Source organism: Schistocerca cancellata, chromosome 1 (assembly GCF_023864275.1).
Source record: "Schistocerca cancellata isolate TAMUIC-IGC-003103 chromosome 1, iqSchCanc2.1, whole genome shotgun sequence".
In the NCBI taxonomy this organism is placed as follows: domain Eukaryota; kingdom Metazoa; phylum Arthropoda; class Insecta; order Orthoptera; family Acrididae; genus Schistocerca; species Schistocerca cancellata.
Genome location: NC_064626.1, coordinates 259,004,707 through 259,025,935, shown reverse-complemented (window position 1 = coordinate 259,025,935; position 21,229 = coordinate 259,004,707).

The window sequence follows — 21,229 nt, the reverse complement described above, 5'->3', positions numbered from 1 at the left end:
CATGCCCGAGGGAGGAATCGAACCTCCGATGGGGGGAGCCGCTCGAACCGTGACAAGACACCTAAGAGTGCATGGGTACCCCGCGCGGTGTAGTGGTATTGCATTACATGAAAAGGTAGGCTTTGGGCGAAATCTGAATCAAATTAGATGATGGGTTCATGGAAAATAACAACAATAAATTTATACTAACTAGCACAATATTTAATACTAAAGTCTATGGCGGCTTGTAACTAGACATCCGTAACTTTCCAACAACCCGTTTGCGGCTACATTCTTATTGGACATTTTTAGCTTTATTTATTTACTTGTTTTTACGAATGTTATCGAACACTTTCAGGACGTAAGTTTTTGCTGCTAATTACGGCATACACATATTGCATATGGTTTCCTTTGGAGCCCCTCTCCCCCTTATCGCCCCAATCGGGCACTTAATAAATAATGTACAGGAGCGATACCGTTTCGAGACGTCACGTTGGGCTGTGGCACCATGCATCCCTAGCGGCGTCGTCCGAAGCTCAGACGACCGCCTAAGACGCTCCCTGCGCTGTCCGCGCCGGCAGAATAGAAGACTGGGCCTTGCAGAAGGCCTACAGCTGCTGTCTGACTCAGCCAGCAACGACGCAACTGAAAAGGGCAACCGAGAAGACACTAGCAACAACCGAAGTTTTCTCTAGAAGATAACGTATCAAAGAGTAAGGGAGGCAGAGGAGCCCAGCTGCTGATACTCCACCTCAGCCAGGGGGTGAATGGCCGACCCCTGAAGAAGATGCTCACCATGCGGCGCATTTGACCTGCGGTCATCGCACGGGGGCGCTAGCAGCAGTCCACATACGCAGAGATGTGTTGGTGCATGTCAGACTACGGTGCAGGGAGTAAGTGTGCAGACGTTTTCAGACGTGCTAATGGTGACTGTGTGTTGAAAATGGCTCAAAGAATACATATTGATGACGTTATGAAGGGTAGAATACTAGGGCGACTGGAGGCTGGTCAAACACAGCAGGTCATAGCATGGGCCCTCCGTGTGCCACAAAGTTTGAAGATTATGGCAACGATTCCAACAGACAGGAAACGTGTCCAGACGCTACTGTACAGGACGTCCACAGTGTACAACACCGCAAGAAGACCGATATCTCACCATCAGAGCCCGCAGACGGCCGCGGAGTACTGCAGGTAGCCTTGCTCGGCACCTAACCACAACCACTGGAACAGTTGTCTCCAGACACATAGTCTCCAGACGACTGAACAGATATGGTTTATTCGTCCGGAGACCTGCAAGGTGCATTCCACTGACCACTCGTCACAGGAGAGCCCGTAAAGCCCGGTGTCAAGAACACAGTACATGGTCATAGGAACAATGGTCCCAGGTTATGTTCACGGACGAGTACAGGTATAGTCTGAACATTGATTCTCTCTGGGTTTTCATCTGCTGTGAACCAGGAACCAGATACCAGCCCCTAAGTCCTTGAAAGGGATCTGTATGGAGGTCGTGATCTGATGATGTGGGGTGGTATTATGATTGGTGCACGTACACCCCTGCATGACTTTGACAGAGGAACTGTAACAGGTCAGGTGTATCGGGACGTCATTTTGCACCAGTATGTCCGCCTTTTCAGGGGTGCAGTGGGTCCCACCTTCCTCCTGATGGATGATAACGCACGGCCCCACCGAGCTGCCATCGTGGAGGAGTACCCTGAAACAGAAGGTATCAGGCGAATGGAGTGGCTTGCCTGTTCTCCAGATCGAGCATGTCTGGGATGCTCTCGGTCGACGCATCGCTGCACGTCTTCAGACCCCTAGGACACTTCAGGAGCTCCGACAGGCACTGGTGCAAGAGTGGGAGGATGTATCCCAGCAGCTGCTCGACCACCTGATCCAGAGTATGCCAACCCGTTGTGCGGCCTGTGTACATGTGCATGGTGATCGTATCCCATATTGATGTCGGGGTACATGCGCAGGAAACAGTGGCGTTTTGTAGCACATGCGTTTTGGGACGGTTTTGTCAGCTTATCACCAGTACCGTGGACTTAAAGATCTGTGTCGTGTATGTTCCCCATGTGCCAATGCTATTAGCGCCAGTTTTGTGTAGTGCCACGCTGTGTGGCACCACATTCAGCAGTTACCCTTAATGTATAAGAATGGGTGTATTTAAAGCAATGTGTTTGTATGTATATTTGTGGGATTCAGTTTAGAAGCGGCCAACAGGAGAAGTCGAAAGCTTGTTTGCTGTGCAATTACTTTTAGTTTCAAGTGTGGTGGAAAGTATCCAGTAAAGCATTTATTTAATGTTTTCTGTTGTGTGCGTCGCATGAAAAAAGTGGTCTTGGATTGCGTATAAGTACAATCTACTGCTTTACAGCGTGGGAGTTTGACTGTTTTACCTTCTGGAACTGCAAAAATGTATAACACCCTAATCCAGTTGAAAAAAAAAGAGTTCGGCTAAGCTTATTCGGTGATCAGAAAGCATTAACTGTATCAGTGAACTGAATACTTGAAGCAGAACTTATTTTATACTGATTAGACGTCAATTAACCATTTCTTGTGGTTCCGATCATTGTACGGAGCAAAGCAAAATTACTACTTTAGCAATATCAGTTTAGATTCATTCCGATGACGGCGTGAGGAAGGAACGACACAGCTGCGCCATAGCTGGAAGTAAGTAAAAGCTGAGTCAGGAAAAGTTATGTTTGCTACTCATCTGTGGTCTTAAGAAAGGAATTTACTTTTAGTAGACGTGGATCAGATATTTAGTTATGTCTACTGTACCTGATATCTCAGTCATATAATCAACAGTCAAAGACACTTTCCGCTACGGCTCATTCACGCATTCGAATAACTACTTAATGGGATTAAACCAATCACACGCATATATCCATGAACGGGACGATAATACTGCCGGTATTATACGGTTTGTTACAAAGATTAAACAAATACACAGATATCACACTGATTTGATTCTGCAGTGCCAGCCGATGTGGCCGAGCGGTTCTAGGCGCTTCAGTCTGGAACCGCGCGACCGCTACGGTAGCAGGTTCGAATCCTGCCTCAGGCATGGATGTGTGTGATGTCCTTAGGTTAGTTAGGTTTAAGTAGTTCTACGCTCTAGGGGACTGATGACCTCAGATATTAAGTCCAATAGAGCTCAGAGCCATTTGAACCATTTCATTCTGCAGTACCGCTAAGCTTAATAAATTTCAGGGTAGATAATGGAAGTGACGATAAAGTATTAACAGTGTTCGGAACAACTACATTTTTAAAATTCCTGGCAGCTTAAAGTTCTATTCTATATCTTCACAACGACCCAGATCATTCCTTTCTGTGGGTAATGCACATAACGCATGTGCTATCCAGGCGTGACTCACAACTTCGCCTCCCCTATTACAGCTGTAATTAACCTGGAGTGCATTTGGTAAACTAAACAAAATACAGTTTGCAAAACGAAGTTATAAGTGTATCGGAAAACGAAATTTTGTTGTCTTTTAAAAAGTAGCTTGGACATGCGAAAGTAAACTTGCCATTGGGTGCTTTTGGTAAATGTGGTTTTCAAAAAAGGACATTTAGTAGTCAATGTGTGATCTAGTTTGGACATATGAGAGTGAAACTGGAACTTTCAGTGCAGAAACTTTCAGAATGTGAGAGATGCTTATAAAACAGTGGAGAGATAATGGTGGGAAATCCACTGAATAACGAGAGAAACGTAAAATTAGAGGGGGTAACATAATGGAAGATGGGTAACACAAGCTGCCGTTACATAGTTGCTGTTCGCCAAAGAATGGTAGTGCACAGCAACATATAGAGAAAACATTCATTAAACAGTGAATGTCAAATGCTTTATGACCAAAGTCAGCATATAGTATGGACAGTCATAGAGGCTGAATTGTCAGTAAAGTGGGTGAAATGCTGAAGTTCACTGTTTTGTACAGGGTAACTGTAAATTGCTTGAAAATAGTTTACAAAGCATTTCTATTGCCCCTACTGCCACTATTGGAACGTTGCTGAAGTACTTGGAATCAGAATTAGCTTGGAACAGCAGGGGATAGTAAATATATAAAAATAGTAAGAATTTTCGCAAGTGTCTCTGTGTGATGAGAAACTGTAGCGAAACGTTTGAAGCAGCTCAGTAGTAGGGGGCAAGGCCAACACAAAGAAAATTTGTTAATGTGAGCTGCCTATATCAGGGGCAAATTTGCACTCAGGGGAAAACCTATTGTTCTCTTTTGATTGACATGTCATTGACTTATTGTTCTGCTAAGAGGATTAAGACCCCCTGGGGATAATATTTCATCTTGAACGACAGGTCCCTAATTTTATTTACTGTTCCCCCACCTCTCCCCCTCCCCATCCCCCCAAACCCTTCAGGGAACCTCCAACCCACCTATCTCTCTCTGATACAGGTACACTGGTGTATGTAAACTGTCAAAATATGCATTGAACACTACAGACATGTTCACAAAATAATGCAGTACACAGATGTACAGACACATTCACTATGTGAAAAATTGTAAAAACAATGCACACATAACTCACTTCAAACACGCTCACAATGCTTAAACAGCAGAAATAATGCAGCACACAAACGCTATTACACGTGAAAAACGCTATTGTTAAGAAATTCGACCACGACATATCAGAGATTTGTTCCCTACAGAGGGCCATGGCGTAATGATGATTGCCTGAGCAGGAAATTTCGTGATGCCTCAACTTGTCTGTACGAAAATTCTTGTCCAAGCAGGACAGCCTGTTCGAAACGAGGGTGAGCATATGTTTTTAATGACGCTGGCAACCTGCCTTTGAGGAACAAGAACATGGCACAACTAAAAGGTTGTCAACGTTATGCAGACGTCTCAGTTTATGCAGCTGACAGCTAAATCTCACTGTGGACAGATCCATACTATAGAAATCTTTTGCACAGATTTCAGAAACTTTTTACAAAAATATCCCAGAGTAACACCGAATGCATTCTCCCGATGGCAGTAACAAGGCATGCTACCAATCATTTTTTACCCTTCCTGTAAATCATGACATGCTGTTTTTAACAAACGTCTCAGAAATGGTAAGCATTCGTTCTTGTTCTCACCCCCAAAAATCCTTCATCATGTCAGTGGAAGCTTGCGAAAACACCATTAATCATAAAAGAATTTTAAGCATTCTCGTTGTTCGGAGGGACAGCATCCCACAAGAAATGGATGGTCTGCTTGAACAAGTCTCTGAACACTCGAACAAAGAAGACGTCACGTTACTCTCAGAACTTTCCTGAATACCGTACCCATCACCTCGTTTGGACCAGTCTGTAGAGGCCCCATACAAAAGATGTTTTCTGAACGAATGGAGCATTCTGATGGGCTCTTACTGAATTTACCCACCAAACTGCTGCTGCTGCTGCCGGAATGTGAGCATTATACGCATTATACGCATTATTTTTTCTGTAGACAGCCAAATTACGAGACTTTCTGCAGCAAAACTATTTTGTACAGATCGGAAAAACGAATTGTAGCCATATTGCACCAACAGTTCAACCCTGCAAAAATGGTCTACAGATCGTGAAACACAGAAAGACACTTCCTCAATTACACTGCTCAGCTACTGTCGAGCAAAGCTTGAATTGTTTTCGGTCTGAAGCCTGCCAAACTACTGATGCTGCCGGTGTGGGAGCACAGTCCACCATTTTCTGCAGACAAGAGACTCAGCGCCAACAATTTTTTGTACAGAACGCCATATCGCACTCACAGTTAAACGCAGCGAAAGTGAGCTACAAAACATGAAACAGAGTAAGACACTTCCTCGATTACACTGCTCTGCCACTGACGACAAAACTTTCAATATTTCAGTGTGGAACCGGCTATATATCACCACATACCTTATCGATATAGTAAACGCACAATTCGTATCCTGCACCTCACAGAATCGTCACATCTGCATCCCATATCTAGCTATCGCCCATGAGACACTAGTATGTATAACGTGAAAGTAGAAAGCATAAGCACATGCTCTGTGTATAGTCCTCGCAGCAAGAGGTATGTCCCACGAGCTCGTTAGGGCTGACGGTCACAAGAAATTTTCCCAGCACAAAGACTAGCTTGACGCATGACCTAGGCTCCCCCAGCGGAACGAGCTCACTCTCCGAACTGTTGTACAAATGCTAGGTCGGTTCCATCAGCAGAAGGGCGTCACTGTATGTGGCTAAGACCTGCTTGCTTGTTTGCTTTCTACACCCATCTCCAGACTTTGGGTTTACAAGAACGTATGTATTTTCACAGGGTTTACCACAACATCTTATCATTTACGCGATCTTTTCGATATCAAGCGCATAGGAATATCGCTTGCATTGCAGTATCGCTTGCCAGTATAATTCAAATGATATAGATTGGAAATTATTTCTCTAGAAACCAGAAACTTTAGCGAGATACAGCGAGGTGGAACGTTCTGTAAGCCACTGAGAACTAGAAGCTTATCTGGTCTGCGAAGATATTTACGTGAAAACTCGAAGAAATTGAGGAAACTAATAATACAACTCGCCAATACCGATGTCGGTGATATAAAAGATTCCAAATCATCCTAATAATATGGAAAGTCAATCAAGGTGTTTCTCATGTCCAGAGAACCAGCAAAAGTGTCTTCCACCCGTTTTTCACCTGCGGCATGCACACAACAAATACCTGAATCTCTGTTCTCTCAATCAAATAACTTCGGGAAATGCGCAGAAGCGGTCAACCATACAATTTACATGAGGGGGAATAATGGTCCAACGTAAACACACGTCCAATCTTCTGAAACTGACATGGAGAACATACGCAATAATGAAGGCTGTCCAACACATACTGAGTATTAGTTCACTATTCAGCCACCTAGAGGGAGACACACTCAGGTCAGCTAACTCCCTTTCCATTCAGATTGCTCCTGCCGTAAGCCTTAAGCATCTTTTGGGAGCAGGTTGCTCTTCCATACAGTGTTTTGGTGTGTTATTGAGTGTTTTGACATCGATAAGGTTGGCTTCAGCGCTGTATGTTCTTTGATATCACAGGATACAAAAGAAGATTGTATTGTTTTTGAGAGTTGCCTAAGCAACACGCCGATTCACGTCTTTCAAAATGTTATAATAAAGAAGTTTTAAGTTCTTATGTGTGTGTGTGTGTGTGTGTGTGTTTACCTGTGTAGGACAGCACCGAAAAATTAGTGTCCCCGACGTTATCGACATGGGCCACAGCTGCCACATACTCCTCGCACATCAGGCAGAATCGTCCTAGAAAACCAGTCACATATATTTTATAACTGTACTTACAATTAAATATTACGGTAGTGGTCTCAATTGGATGATATTCGACAAAAAGCGAAGTTCCGGTAATACCGCCTGCAAACGGCTGTGGCTCCAGAAATAGAAATACCTGTACCATTCTGATGACTGGACAAATATCTTTGATTCCCTCTGTCGCTATCGCCGCTTTCTACTACAAACCTGTACCTTCCTTACGACAGGACATAGTCATTTTCTTTGCATATGCCGGAACACGTGTATATGTAATCAAAAGTATCCGGACACCCCAAAAAACATACATTTTTCATATTTGGAGCACTGTGCTGTCACCTACTGCCAGGTACTTCATATCAGCGATCTCAGTAATAATTAAATATCGTGAAAGAGCAGAATGGAGCGCTCCGCGGAACTCACGGACTTCGGCCGACGTCAGGTGATTGGATGTCACTTGTGTCATACGTTTGTACGCGAGATTACCACACCCCTAAACATCTCTAGTTCCGCTGTTCCCGATTTGATAGCGGAGTGTAAACGTGAAGCGACACGTAGGGCACGAAAGCCTACAGGCTGATCAGGTCTGTTGACTGACACAGACCGCCAACAGTTGAAGAGTGACGTAATGTGTAATAGGCAGACATCTATCCACACCATCACCTACGAATTCCAGACTGCATCAAGATACACTACAAGTACTATGAGAGTTACGCGGGAGGTGATAAAACTTGAATTTCATTATCGATCGGCTGCTCATAAGCCACAAATCAAGCCAGTAAATGCTTGGTGTAAGGAGCGTGAACATTGGGCGAATGAACGGTGGAAAAACGTTGTGTGGAGTAAAGAAACATAGTACACAATGTGGAGATTCGATGGTAGGGAGTGGGTATGGCGAATGCCAGCTGAACCTAGCGTTTGTAGTGCCAACAGTACAATTCGGAGGGTGTGGTATTATGGTGTGGTCGCGTTTTTCATGGAGCAGGTTTACACCTCTTGTTTTTTTGCATGTCATTATCACAGCGCAGGCCTACCTTGATGATTTAAGCACCTTCGTGATTCCCATTGCTGAAGAGCAATTCGAGGATGGCTACTACACCTTTCAACAAGATCGAGCACCTGTTCATAAAACACGGCCTGTGGTGGAGTGCTTACACGACAATAACATCCGTGTAATGGACTGGCCTGCACAGAGTGCTGAGATGTTTAGAAACACCGACTTCGTACCAGGCCTCACCCTACCTACATAGATACCTCTCCTCAGTGCAGCATTCCGTGAGGAATTGGCTACCATTTCCCAAGAAACCTTCCAGCACCTGATTGAACGTATATCTGCGAGAGTGGAAGCTGTCATCAAGACTAAAGGTGGGCCAACACCGTATTGAATTCCATGTTACCGATATAGGACACCACGAACTTGTAAGTGATTTTCAGCCTGGTGTTTGGATACTTTTGACCACACAGTGTACATATCTTCTACGCTTGCTGCTCAAGGCAAATCTATCACGCATCCTGCACTACTAAGTATAATACTTTCCCAATAACTAAATGCTTCTAAGGTGCTGCGGTCCTGGACTGTGCGGCTGATCCCGGCGGAGGTTCGAGTCCTCCCTCGGGCATGGGTGTGCGTGTTTGTCCTTAGAATAATTTAGGTCAAGTAGTGTGTAAGCTTAGCAACTGATGCCTCTAGCAGTTAAGTCCCACAAGATTTCACACACTTTTGAACATTTGAACTAAATACTGGCGATGCGAAACAATACTGAGCGAAACTCAGCGACGGGTGTCTATTCCTCTTAATTTCTTCTTGGGGGTATTAGCAGTGTCTCTTAGAAAGAGAGGTGTAATCGTAATAGAAGCGCGAGATGTTAAAAAAACGATCGTAAAGGCCAAGTTACTGTCACAATCGGTGCTGGTTTTACCGCTGAGAACAAGTACCGCAAGCGAAATCCATATTAAAAACTATATAAGGACTATCTACCGAGGTATAGCGTTACCTCGTAATGAAGTGGTATTTCCACTCAAACACCGCGACACTGAATATGGATGGTGATCACCTGAGTGTTCATTAACAGACCGAAAGGGGTGTTACACGTCGCCAGTTGTGTAAACTCGTAACAAAATCACCAAATTTTGAAACTGATTCGGCTAAGGAACGTGGAATGAAGCCGGTATTTGCAACTCCCTCACGCCGCCGCTAGATATTTCTCCAGTATTTGTAATGCATTCTGTCTCGATGCCACATCAGAGGCTCTGTGATATACCCATTGCGTTATAGGCGATGGTTGATTGAGAATGATCGCATACATTAGATGGTGTGCTGATTGATGTCATAAGAAACGTACACTGCCTTTTCATATCTCCAGAGTTCCATTTTCCAGCAGAAATGCTGTCTGCTATTTGCATTCAAGTCTTTCCATTCAACCACATACCTATTTTGGGTCTTATGGACAAGTGTCAAGTCTCGAAAAGAGTCACGTTTTTCGAACCTGTTTCTTACAGTAAAACTCTATTGTGGGTTTAGATACTCTCTATACATCTTGTAACTGCTCCTCAGACTCTGCCCTGCCATCCATCCATTTTTGTGCATGTCATAGTTTCAATTTAAGTCGGAAACGAGGATAGAAAAGTGCTAAAAATATGTATGTCGTTGTGTGGTAAACTTCGATGTTTATGTTCAAGGAATAACAATGAATGGACATACTGCACAGTCATCTATCTGCATCTGCACTGGTACTCGCATAGTAGATGAAGGGCGTTTTAGCGGTGATATAGAAATTGGTAAGCATGCTAGCGCATCATTGGTGAGCGTTGAAATTACGGTAAAGTTGCTAAAATTGTTCGTGCCATGAACTGTGATGCTTATTCTCACAGTACATCAGTGGTGTCTTTCCCATCCCAAACTTTCACCGGTATGCTGTTGGTTACCATATAATGATTGAGTGAGATCGCTTGTCTGAGATGCAGAAAGGGTCGTGGTGGAGGAGTAACACCTTCTGAGGATAGCTAGCACCGAAACAGTGATCATGTGCGTGATTTCAATACGAGGAGTCAATCGAAACAGGACACTGAGCCATCAGCTACTCCGTGACTGTGAAATATGAGTTTAAATGTAGAGGTTGTCAATCACTTTAGGACAGTAGTTTGCAAACGCTCTACAAGGCGGCTAAACTCTTCCAGTTTCCATATGTTGTGACTGTCTTTTATTTAAAATCATCCAGAGCATGTGTGTTATGGTACCAGCAGCAACAACATGATTTACACCATGTGATGTCTAGTTTTCTGTAAGAGGTAATGGATCAAAACGTGTTAATATCAGTTTAGTATCTGACACAGACCTCGAAGTCAAGGCAGAAGAAACGAAATGTTATGGCTGTGTATATAACATGTTACAGCAGACAAAAAACTATGTTCCAGTCAACAAAGTAAGTCCTGTCACATTAACCTATCGCACTCTGTTTCTACATAGGTTGCCGGATGATGTATATATAGTTCTCTCTGACTTCTGCTCAGTTCCGACTTAAATTCAAATGATCACATGCACAAAGTTGGAGGGATGGCAGGGCAGGATCTAAGAAACAGTTACAAGATGTATAGGGAGTATCTGAAACCACTTTGGAATTTTACTGTAACACATAGGTTCGAAAAAGGTGGCTAGCTTCGAGATCTGAGAGTGCCACCAATATGACTTACTATTGGCTGTAATCTTAAAAAGGCTGCTCCATAGGATCCAATGCTGGTATGTAGTTGAATGGAAAGACTTGTTTTCTAATTGCAGATAGCAAAGTGTAACACTGGAGATTTGAAAAGCCAATATACATTTCTTACGACATCAATCAGCACACCATCTAATGTATGTAATCATTCTCAATCAACCATTACCTATAACCCAGTGGATATATCGCAGAACCTCTGACAAGGCATTGTGACGGAATGCATTACAAAAACGGGAGAAATCTCTAGCGGTGGATTGAGGGAGTTGCAAATACCTGTTACAGACTACATTCCTTAGCGGAATCACTTTCTAAATTCGGTGATTTTGTTACGAGTTCATACTACAGGCGACGTGTAACCGCACTGTCTGTCTGTTAATACACGATCTGGCGATCACAGTCTATATTCAGTGTCGTGATATTTATGTGAAAAAAGAAAACACTTCTATCGCAGGTAATGCGATACCTCGATTTCTACGACTTGTATAGTTTTTAAAATGGATATCGTTAGCGATACTTCTGTGCGCCGGTAGAACCAATAACAATTGTGACAGTAACATGACCGTTGCGATAGTGTTTTTAACATCTGGCGGCTTGTATGACGATTATGCGTCTCTTTCTAAGACACATAGCCACCATTAGCAAGAAAAACTTATAAGGCATGTCCACCCATCGCTGATTTCCGCTCAATATTGTTTCGTATCACCAGCATTTACTTATTATTGAAGTATTATAGTTATTAATATGGGATGCGTGATAGATTCGCCTTGAGCAGCAGGCTTGTAAGGTATGTGTGTGTTTCAGCATGTGCAAAGGAAACTAATTATCTCCTGTCGTATGAAAGCTGCTGATTTGAGATGGAAAACTGCGATGGCCGCAAACGGAATCAAAGATTTTTTTACTTGTCCAGTCATCTCAATGGTACAGATATTTCTGTTTCTGGAGTTACAGCCGACATCAGGGGGTATTTACGATACTTCACTCATTGACGAATGTCGTCCAGTTGAGACAGCTATCGTAATACTTATTGTAAATACAATGATAAAATATGTGTGACTGGTTTCTTTGGACGATTCTGCCTGGTGTGCATGAAGTACGTGGCGGCTGTGGCCTGTGGCGGGGATCACCGAAGCTTATGGTTTACAGAGGGAGCTGTCCGAATGGAAATGCTGAGTGGGGTACAGGAATGTAGCTGACCAAACTGTGTCGCCATCTATACGGCTAAATAGTGAACTAATAGTATGTGTTGGACAGCCTTCGTCATCGCTTGGGTGTTCTCTGTGGGAATTTCAGAAGGTTCAATATGGACGTGTGTTTGCACTGGACCATTATCGCCTCCTAGTAAATTATCCGATTGACTCTTTCTGAACATTTCCCATCTTCATTTGGTTGAGAGAACATCGATTGTGGTGTGTGTTGTGTACACATAGCAGGTGAATGACGTGTGTAAGATAGTTTTTCAGGTTCTCAGACATGATGAACACCTTTATTGACCTCGCAAATTATGCTTTGGAATATGTTATATTACCGATATCGGTATTCGCAAGTTGTATTATCAGTTTCCTGTATTTCTTTCGAGTTTTCACCTAATGATCTTCGCAGTCGAGATAAGTTTCTAGTTCTCAGTGGTTTACAGCATGTTCCACCTTGTTCCATCTCACAAAAGTTTTGGGTTTCTAGAAAAATAATTTCCAGTCTATATCTTCATAACTATACTGAACAAGCGATGCCGCTATGCAAACTTTATTGCTATGTGCCTGTTATCGAGGAGAATCGCGTAAATGGCATGATATTGTGGTAAAACAAGTGGAAATACATATGTCCTTGTAATGCCAAAGTCAGGATATGGGTGTCGAAGGCAGCAAGCAAGCAGGTCAGAGCCAGAGACCGTAACGCCTTTGTGCCAAGGGTGCCGACTCAGCCTTGGTACAACAGTCCAGAGAGTGGTCTCGGTCCGCTGAGGGCACCTGGGTCATGCGTCAAGCCAGTGTGTGTGCGGGGACAAACGTCTGGTGACCGTCGGCTGTGGTGGATGGCCTAGCGAGCACGTGGGACATATCTCGTGCTGCGAGGACTGTATACAGTGCATGTGCTTATGCTGTCTGCCTTCACAGTATATGTACGAGTGTCAGATGGTCGATAGCTATATGCAGGATGCAGATGTGACGATTTTGTGTGGTGCAGGATACGAATTTTGCGTTTTCTATATCCATATGGCATGTGGTATATATAGTCGGATTGGAGATATGTCTCACGCTGAAATATTGAAAGTTTTGTCGTCAGTGGCAGAGCAGTGTAATCGAGGAGGTGTCTTACTTTATTTCATGATTTGTTGGTCACTTTTGCTGCGTTTAACTGTGAGTGCGATATGGCTTTCTGTACAAAAAGTTTTGGCGTTGAATGTCTCAACTCCAGAAAATGGCGGAGAGTGCTGTCACACCGGCAGCATCAGTAGTTTGGCGGGCTTGACACACACACACACAAAATGGCAGAGCTCTGTAACTGAGGAAGTGTTCTTGTGTATGTCACTATCTGTTGACCATTTTTGTAGGCTTTAACTGTCCATGCAAAACGGCTGCTGTGTGCTTTTTTCAATCTGTCCAAATTAGTTTTGTTACTGAAAGGCTCGTAATTTGTCTGTCTGCACAAAAAATTGGCGGACAATGCTCACTTATTGGCATCCGCAGCAATTTGGCATGGTATTTCAGTAAGAGCTAATCAGAATGCTCTATTCGTTCACAAGACATTCTTTGTGGGGGGCATAGGGGCCTCTACAGACTGGTTCAGCCAAGATGAGGGGAAAGGTGTCTAAATAAATTTCTGAGAGTAACGTGATGTCTACTATTTTTGAGTGTTCAGAGACATGTTAAAGCAGATATTCTTGCAGGATGCTGTCCGTCCAAACAACAAGAATGCTTAGAATGCTTTTATGATTAATAATGTTTCCGCAAGCTTGCAGAGACATGATGAAGGCCTTTAGCGGTGAGAACAAGAGCGAAACAACCATTTCTGACACGATTGTTGAAAGCAGTACGTCATGATTACCAGGAAGGGTAGCACATGACGGGCAACGTGTCTAGTTAGGACCATCAGGGATGATGCATTCAGTGTTATTCTGGGATTTTTTTGTAAAAAGTTTCTGAAAGCTGTGCAAAAGATTTCTATAGTATTCTTCTGTCCACAGGGAGGTTTGGCTGTCAGCTGCATCGACTTGAGACTTTTGCATAACATTGACAATGTTTTAGCTGTTCCATGCTCTTGTCCCTCAAAGGCAGGTCGCCACAGATGTTAATAACGTATGCTGACCCAAGTTTTGAACAGGCAATCCTGTTAGGACAAGAATTTCCACACAGGCAAGCTGAGTCATCACGAAAGCTCCTACAACAAAAGCGATCATTAACTATATCTGTGGCACTTTACGATTTATGGGTATAGTTGATATGTAATGGATGTGCTGCCTCGTTAGAATCGCTAGGAAGAATTCGGCCTGTGTTCTTCTGAGGTATTTTCGTAAGCAGTTTCTGAAAGCAGTGCAAAAGATTTCTATAGCGTGTCGAGAGTGGTCTTGGCTGTCATTCATGTAGACATGAGACGTCAGTATAACACTGACAACCTTTTAGCTGCGCCTGCGTGTGTGGGTCGCTAGGAAGACATCACGCTTTGCCATTAGGCCCGCTCTGGACCTTTGGTACCAAGGCGACAAGTCAACGCACCAGCCGCAGTGACCAGGTAAAAAAAATTACAGCCCTCTCCAGGCATGTGCGTCCAAACGCGCTTTGCTTATTGGACATTCATACATGCCCAACACAGCTGGTTATTATCCTGCCTTGAATCTCTGCAGGGAACAAATCGCTGATACGTCGTGGTAGAATTTCTTAACGATATTTCTAAAGCGTTTTTACATGCAATATCTGTTTGTGCATGGCATTATTTCCTGTATTTAAGTATTGTGAGTGTGTTTGCACTATTTTGATAATTTTATGTGTAGTGAACGTGTCTGTAGGCAAGAGCACTACAATATTTTGTGAACATGTCTGTAGGCTGGGCAATGCATTATTTCGACAGTCCACATTCATCATGATCACATGACTCAATATTAATCATTTACTAACTTCAGCAGTATTTCTGGATATATTCCCAATCATCCATTTGCCATGGAAGCAGTTCTCGCATGCATCGGTATTCCCTTCATGATTTACAGGATAAAAGTTCTGTTGTTTGCGCTTTAGCCTGACCATGACTAATGACATTTGCAGGCCTGGAATTGGTAGGCGATAGCAGAAATAGAGAGCACTTCTTTCGACAGGAATTTCTCAGGTGTCAATTATGAAAGAGGTGCCGTAGCCTGATGCTTTTATTTGAGGATTAGTGTCACATCCTGTCTGTCAGTGACGAGACCTGAACAAACACCTGTGTGTGGCTCGGTGGCTGACGGCCACGTCATCATTTTGCAGGTGCTGCCAGCGCACCCCAACTCCTGGCAGCCTGCGTGAGTGATGTCTGTGTGGTCCAGCGGATGGCACATGCTTCGCGATCGAAAGATTTTCAACAGGATAATTATTTGTGATCAGTGTTTCATGACGGTATTCCTTGTGCGATCTGAATGAAAAAAAAAAAAACGATCCATTTTATTACTTCTTACGAGACATGCATGTTCACAAACGGCAGAGACTGATGGGCAAGAGAAATCTGAAATCTACAATCTGAATTTTTTATAAATAAATGATACAACTTTGAATTTATTCTGTACCACAGAGCTGTCAGTTTCCAGGTAGGGGGAGAGGGGAGTGCGAGGAATTAATTAAGTAAACAGTTTAATTAAGTTGTCAGTCAAATTGTTAAGAGTGAGAGGATGCTATTCGAATAACTCAGTCCTGAAAGTGTGCCTGTATCAACGAGGGGAGGGAGGTGGGTTGGAGGTTTCTTGAGGGGTTGTAAGGAGGAGAGGGAGGGGAGTGATGGGGAACATTAGGTTAAGGAATCAATCAAAAGCAAAGATTATCCCCAGGGGGTCTTAATCCTCTTAGCAGAACAATAGGTTAATGACCTGTCAGTCAAAAGACAACACTGGGTTTTCCCTTAGTGCATACTTGCCCCTGATGTAGGCAACCCACACTAAAAAATTGTCTTTGTGCTGGCCTTGTCCTCCTAGTCTCAGCAAGTAGGAGAAACAGGTGTAATACACAGTGTGGTCCAAACCAAAAACTGTCAGATAAGCTGAAATTTAAAGTGTAGCAGTTTAAGAATGGAGAGGGGAAAATCCTGTGCGGCTACTTTGTCACCATAGAGTACGCTTTTGAAGCCGCTATTTTAGATGTAACACACAACTTTCGAACAGAAAGAGGTACATGGGGGTCATGAAACATACAGATGATAACACTGGTGTCCTTCATTTGAACATAGCTTTATTCAATCTCAAGTTACATCACGTTTTGTACAGAACAAATCAAATGCTGCAGATAGCATACAGTCTATTTGGCCTTGAGCGGATTCTGCATCTGTTGTCATCCGCTTCACCCCTTCTTCATGGATTTTAACCAACACTTATACAGGAATGCGAGCACAAGCATCAACAATCGACTCCCTCAGATGTACCGAACACACAATTGCTGTGACATGTCCGCACATAAAGCTATTACTCTTTAATCTGGGGAATGTATGGGCCACTCTAACCACCCTCTACGACCTATACAACTCCGGGGAAACTGTATATCCACGTAACCCATTATGAGGTGGCACACAATCGTGCTGAAACGAAGTTGGAAATGTCTCATCCTCAGTCAGCAATGACAGCAGCAAATCAGCTGATAATTGTAAATAATGGGCTCCTGTCAATGTACCCTGAATTAAGAATGGCCCAACTATACGAGTATTCCATATTCCACACCAAACGATCAATTTCGATGCCCTTCGACGGATCCATCCAGTGAGGGTTGACATCTGATTAGTATCCATGATTCTGTTTAACCACCTCTCCGTTCTCACAGAAATTTGCGTCATCCGTAAACAGTCACAGGGGAAAAACCATTTTCGTCCAGATTCCATGAGACTCATTCTGCAAACTGAACTCAATGATACGAATCGTCTTCCGAGAGATATTAAAGACATTTTCAATTTTGTAAGGTTGCTGTTTATGTGTGACCAGAACTGTCATTGAGTTCAGCTGACCCCAGTTTCCCAGTTTCCTACGAAGTGTTGCACTCTTATTAAACGATGCCAGAACAGTTATAGATGTTTCTGTTCGCCCAGCTTCTCGTTAGTTTGCGACATCGCCAGTTTCATGGAATTTCGGGAGTTTCTCCATCGCACTTTGCGAAATAGGTGATCTGTCTGGGTAGCGTTGGCTGAAATTCTCTGCGATAACATGCGTGATTCTCTCTCCTAGTATCAGGATGATCTCCATGCATTCGACTTGTGTTAATTCCACTAGCTTTTACGTCACCTGTAAGAAAGGAAAATCACTTATAATGAATGAACTCATACAGATACGCTCAGATGAAAGGCACCATGGTTTTTCTTCTGTAAATCCTCTTCCAATTTGAAAACTGCGAGTTACATCGGAGATGTCGACTTCCAAATTAACCACCATATTCTTAACATAGCCTCTAGGTTTTATGCCCCTCCCTTATCAGACTACTTGAGTATAAATTTATGTGTATGCACCTGTTTGTGCTTTAGGATTTGCGGTTCCATACACATAGACTTCTATATTGAAAAAATGTTATGAAGAATGTACAAGAACTGGTCCTAAGGGAACCAAACGTTTTTCAGGCTGCTGTCACTTCCATGAAATATGAATCACGTAATTCGGTAATGTTCCAGCTGTAAGTATGCTCCGCAAGCCACTGCATTTTGCGATTCTCTTTTCTGTGGCATTCACGTATCGAACCAAAGAAAAATAACTGTCTATAACATTTCTATTCCCTGCCGCTAAAGCCATAGCTGGCTGTTAGAGTAATAATCTAGAGGCAACTCGTGGGCTTTACAGCCAAGTACCAGGCTGGAGGGCAGTGGGTCGGGAGGAGTCCCAATTGGGAGCTTTTGGAAGATAGATACCAGGTTCAGCATTCCGCCAGGGGGTCCACAACTCTTTTGTGGATACGTGCATAGCGAGCATGGGACCCCGAGCTAATGTGGCCTTCCTTCCTTTCTGGGCTGCATACCTTCCCCTTCCGCATCCTTCCCCATCCCCCATCTTCTCCCCCCCCCCCATCATCTCCGCCTCTTTCCTTCCCTTTCTCCCCCTCTGGGAGTATGTTTTGTGCTTACGTCCGGAGACAGACGCTCAGAACTGTAACACATTCTTTGCTTTCTCCGCTTGCAAGTCTTCGTCCTTCCTTTGTCCTTCTCTTTTCCTTACCTCTTCTCTTTGCCCTTTTCTCTGCTGCGGCGTTTGAGACCTCTCTTACTTCCTTTCCCTTTGTTTTTTCCCTTTCTCTTTTTTCCTCCCTGTGCGTGTCTGAAGGCCGACCCACGCATTTTCATGCGTAGCCGGTGATGGGGTAATGCGGGTGGGCAGGTAGGACACGTACATACCACCTGGTAACGGCCAGGCCCAGAAAGGGGTGATTACCCGAGCTGATACCTTCCGAAAGTGCCGATTGGTCCCTCCGTCCGTTTCTCGGGAGGTGTGACCTCAGGTGTGAACAGACACCTAAGGTGGGAGTGCCCTCAGAGAGGGCCCCCACAAGGGAGGAGCGCGCCATCAGAGACGCTGGTAATCATGGGGGATACTTTCGCAATGGTTTCCTCTTCTTCTACTATGTCTGCTCACAAGCGTAAGTTCAATGAGTCTCAGCCACAGACAGTCCTTCCATCGTTGCCACAGTTCCTTGCTGTTTCTCAGTCTGACGAAGGTCACGACTTCTCCACGGTCAACCCTTTCATTATTCAGAAAGGTGTCGACGCAATTGCAGGTCCTGTAAAGTCTTGTTCCAGATTACGAAATTGCACCTTGTTGTTAGAAACAGTCAGTGCCCTCCAGGCACAAAAATTGCTGCATTCTTCACTGCTACACACCTTCCCTGCCCGAGTGGAACCGCACTGTACTTTAAATTCATCACATGGGGTCGTTTATACACGCTCCCTCGACGGATTATCCGATGAGGAAATTCAACACTACCTGTCTGACCAGGGCATAACGGCTGTTCATAGAGTCATGAAAAGGGTTGACACGAAAATCTTTCCAACCTGTACTGTCTTCTTGACATTTGACAAAGTTCAACCCCCATCGAAAATCAAAGCAGGCTATGAGATAATTACCGTTCGCCCTTACATCCCAAACCCTACGTGTTGCTATCGGTATCAGCAGTTCAATCACACCAGCCAGTCCTGTTCCAATCAGGCCATGTGGGTGCTAGTCCACCTCCATCCCCTCGTTGCAACAACTGTATGGGTGTCCACGCTGCTTGCTGTAGAGATTGCCCCATTTTTAAAGACGAAAAGCTCATTCAAGAAATCAGAGTGAAGGAAAAGGTGTCGACCTTTGCTGCTCGGAAATTATTCGCCAGTCGACAGCCCGCCGTGCCTCAGACAGGAAAATACAGCACTGTCCTTGCCTCTCCTCGGCCAACAAAGGAGGCGGCCATGCAGACTTGTCACCTCACCTTTAGTGCCATGGTCGTCAGGTCGGCCAGCGCAAAGATCGCCTGTTCAACCTCACCACTTACGTCTGCCCACTCTATGGCTCACCCTTCATCGGGTTCTGCTAAATCTCGAGCCCAAAAGTCAGACACCAAGACTTCGAAAAAAGAGCATATTCGTGAAGATTTTTTACGTACCCCAACTTCACAACCATCGGTTCCTCCTTCATCTAAACATCATGTTTCCAAGAAGGCTAATAAGAAACCCAGTTCATCTCCTTCTCCGCCAAGGCGTGTCTCATCTACAGCATAACCTGGCGGTAATCGCCCTCGGCCGTCTTCTGTGTCGCCGATGCGCACTGCTGGCGGCCCATCAACAGGCCGATCGCTGGTGGCAGGAGCTGCTCCTGAACAACCTATGGATCAGAATCTTCTGCCTTCGGCTGAATGCCATTCCATGCTGTCGGTCGCAAGCTCTGAGCAGTCGTTGAGTTGACGGCAAACTTGGTCACATTCCTCCATTTTCTGTTCACCCTATCTCAAATATCCACTGGAATATCCGCGGCATTCGAGCCAACCGGGATGAATTGTCAATCCTCTTACGATCCTACTCGCCAGTCATCTTCTGTCTTCAGGAAACAAAGCTGCGTCCCCATGACAGCATTGTTCTCCCCCATTTTCAGTCTGTCTGATTTGATCTCCCCTCTGTTGAAGGCACTCCAGCACATGGAGGACTCATGATTCTTCTCCATGATACTCTCCATTACCACCCAATCCCCTTAAACACTTCCTTCCAAGCTGTCGCTGTCCGTCTTTCCCTTTCTGGATATACCTTTTCTCTTTGTACTGTATACATTCCATCATCCACACGAATGGCACGAGCTGATCTCCTTCATCTTCTTCTTCAGCTTCCACCCCCCTTTTTGCTTGTTGGGGACTTCAATGCCTACCACCTGCTTTGGGGATCATCCTTGTCTGCGTGGCTCACTATTGCTAGACGTCTTCCACCAAGCGGATCTAGTTTGCCTCAACACTGGGGACCCTACATTTTTGTCTGCTTCCACGACGAATATCTCTCATTTGGACCTTTCGGTCGGTACTGTTCCGCTAGCTCGGCGCTTCGAATGGTTCGCCCTTGATGATACACACTCGAGTGACCGCTTTCCATGTGTCCTTAGACTGCAGCCTCAACTGCCATATATGCGCCCGCGACGCAGGAAGTTTGCCCAAGCCGATTGGACACTTTTTTCGTCTCTAGCGACATTGGATGACCGTCGCTTTCCTAGCGTCGACGATGAGGTCACACATATTACAGACGTTATTCTTACAGCTGCGGAACGTTCAATACCACGCACCTCCGAATTGCCCCGGCGCCCCCCAGTTCCTTGGTGGAATGAGGCATGCCGTGACGCAATACGTGAGCGGCGACGTGCTCTTCACGTTTTACGCCACCATCCTACTTTGGCCAACTGTATCCGCTATAAGCAGCTCGTGCGCGATGCCGTCGCGTCATCCACGATAGCAAGAAGGCAAGCTGGAAATTCTTTACTAGCTCATTTAACACCTTCACTCCCTCCTCGGAAGTTTGGCGTCGGATTCGACGGTTATCAGGCGCGCCTAGTTTCTCCCCGGTCTCTGGGCTCACTGTCGCGCATGATACATTAGTGGACCCCATCGCAATTTCTAACTCATTGGGT